Below are 2,974 nucleotides of genomic sequence, written 5' to 3'. Positions count from 1 at the left end.
ATTTATGAGAGATTATAATACTAATTAGATAGAATGGAGGTTGATATTTAAAGAAAAATATAAATTGGAATATTTACAATAGGAACATGTATTAAGACAAAAAGAAAAACAGGAGTATAAGGAATTACAAAATAAAACATTAGAACATTTGGAGAGAAATGAACATGTTTATTATATGAAAGAGACAGAGATATATAAAAGAAATCAAGAGAAAATAAAGGAATTATTGTATAAGCAAATATATTTTTGTAAGATAAAAAGAAAAAGTTTCTCTTTATTTGAGTAAAACTAATTAAGGAGGAAAGTGGTATAATGAGGGAGATGAGAAATGAGAAAGAGGTAGTGGTGAAGCAACAATATAAAATTTTGGAAATTATAGTGAAGTTTGTTAAGAAGACTGTGAATAAACAAGAATTATATAGATGAAATGAATGGAATGTTAAACAATTTACTGAAAATATAAATAGAGAATTAGATAAACAGATTTCTGTGTTGGAATTTGACTTGATAATGAGGAAAGTCAATACTGGTTCTGCAGCAGGATCAGATGTACCAGGTTATACCTCATACCATGCTTTTTGGCCCCAAAACTTGGACCGAACCACAAAAGGAGGGGGAGTATCAATATTCTTCAAAGATACCCACACCTCCAGGTTGGTGGCACAGCATGAAGCATCAGAGACTATCCATGTGCAACTAACTGTGGGTAAAACTGCCTTCCAGTTTATAGCCTGCTACAGACCACCCTCCCAAACACAGGAACCCCACTCGGCCTTCCTGAGAATACTGGAAAATATGAAGGTCTCTCCAAACACCATTATATTGGGTGACTTCAACTACCCAAACATAGACTAGGAGCATTACTCTAGCTCCAACACCCTAGCCCAAAGGTTCCTAGAATTTATAAACTCAAATGCTATGGAACAACTTGTTACCACTCTCACAAGAGGGGAAAACATACTGGACCTGATCATCACCAACATGGGGACACTATGCTCCAGACCAGAAGTGTATCCCTCACTGGTAAGATCAGACCATAAACTAATCTCACTGGATATTCACATCCCGGCCCCACCCCCTGCCCAGAAAACCACAGTGAAAAACTTCTCTAAAGCAAATTTCACACACCTCAAAACCGAGGCGAAATCCTTCAAAGCCCCCGGGCCTGTGGAAAATACGGCCCAGACTACAGAATCCTTTATAAACGCATTCTATGAACACCTTCAGGAATGCATGGATCATGCAATCCCAAATAAAACCAAGACCCAATCCTCCAAAGGCAGACGTCCTGTCTGGTGGACCCCAGCTATAAACAAACTATACAATAGAAGGAGGAAGTTACTACATGATAGAGCAAAATCCCAAAAAGGGAAGGCATCTCTGATCAGTATTAGCAAAAAACTACGGGCACTCATAAAATCGTCTAAGGCCAGCTTCGAGAGAAAAATTGCACAGGACACTAAGGATAATCACAAGGCTTTCTTTAGTTATGTTAGGAACCTGGGTGGAAATTCCCAGATAAGCTCAGAATTAGTCCAAAATGACAAAAAATACACCAAGCCCACAGACATTGCCAACATCCTAGCTGACAGGTTCAGTGCAAACTCCCCTCCCCTCCCCACCAAAAGGGCAAATATCTATCCCAACAGAGTGTTGCCCCCTTGACATCTCAGATGCTCAGGTAAGAGCCACCCTCTCCAAAGCAAAAAACACAGCATCAATGGGACCAGATGGTGTCCCGGGCTGCGTCCTACATGAACTCCAAGAAGAGCTAAACCCAAACATAAAACTACTGTTCAATATTAGCCTTACTACAGGATATGTACCCAAAGAGTGGCGTACAGCAACAGTGGTCCCTCTCCACAAAGGTGGTGCCTCAACAGATCCTGGAAACTATCGCCCCATAAGCCTGACTAGCTTGGTCTGCAAAGCTATGGAAAGGATCATCATGGACCTCATAAATAAAGATATTGGGGACCTACAGACACTGGATCCTACCTAGTTTGGCTTTGTTAAGGGCAGATCCTGCCTCTTAAACCTGGTTGATTTCTTTGAAACAGTCACCAAGGCCATTGATGAGGGGAAGGTGGTCCACAAAGCCTATCTGGACCTCGCAAAAGCCTTCGATACAATACCCCACCCGGGCATTATAGATAAGCTCACCAGCTTAAATATAAACCCCTATGTCACTAGATGGGTTGCAAACTGGCTCAAGGACAGAACCCTCATGGTTAGAATTGCTGGAGCCATGTCAGACTCCAAACCAGTTACAAGTGGCATCCCACAAGGCTCAGTCCTGGGACCTCTCTTGTTCGGTATATATTTCTCGGCGGTACAGGCCAACACGGAAGGACTGTGGCTGACCAAGTTCGCAGATTACTGCAAACTGGGCGCCATAATCAACTCTCCAGCCGACACAAGCATCCTCCAAAAGGGCCTCATAGAAACAGACAACTGGTGCCAGAGCCATGGCCTCAAGCTAAACGCCAACAAGAGTATAGTCATCCCCTTTGGCAAAAACAAAGTGCCCACAAATTACCACATAGGTGGTAATCCATTAAGTACAGAAGAAGTCATTAGGGACCTGGGGACCCAAGTTGATAGCAATCTCTCATTTGACAACCACGTGGCCAAAGTGGTTAGAAAAACATTTTATATAACCCACCTAATCATGAAGGGATTCACATCTAGATCAGCGGAGGTTATCGTGCCTCTTTACTCATCCCTCATCAGGCCCATAATTGAGTACAATGCCCCTTTTGGGATGTACCTTACCAGACACCTGCAGCAACTGGAAAGACCCCAAAAGTACCTCACCAAGAGGATCAAAGGGCTCAAACAGATGCCATATCCTGCCCGGTTAAAGAAACTCCAGCTCTACTCAGTGGCATACTGCCTGCTCAGAGGCGATCTGTGCCTGACGCATAAAGCCATGTCCAACCCAGAATTAATGGACATGCTGCACCTCAGAAAA

Source organism: Protopterus annectens, chromosome 8.part0 (assembly GCF_019279795.1).
Source record: "Protopterus annectens isolate FY-2018-M chromosome 8.part0, PAN1.0, whole genome shotgun sequence".
NCBI lineage: Eukaryota > Metazoa > Chordata > Ceratodontiformes > Protopteridae > Protopterus > Protopterus annectens.
The sequence above is the reverse complement of the archived record's forward strand: the minus strand, read 5'-3'. Positions refer to the sequence as shown.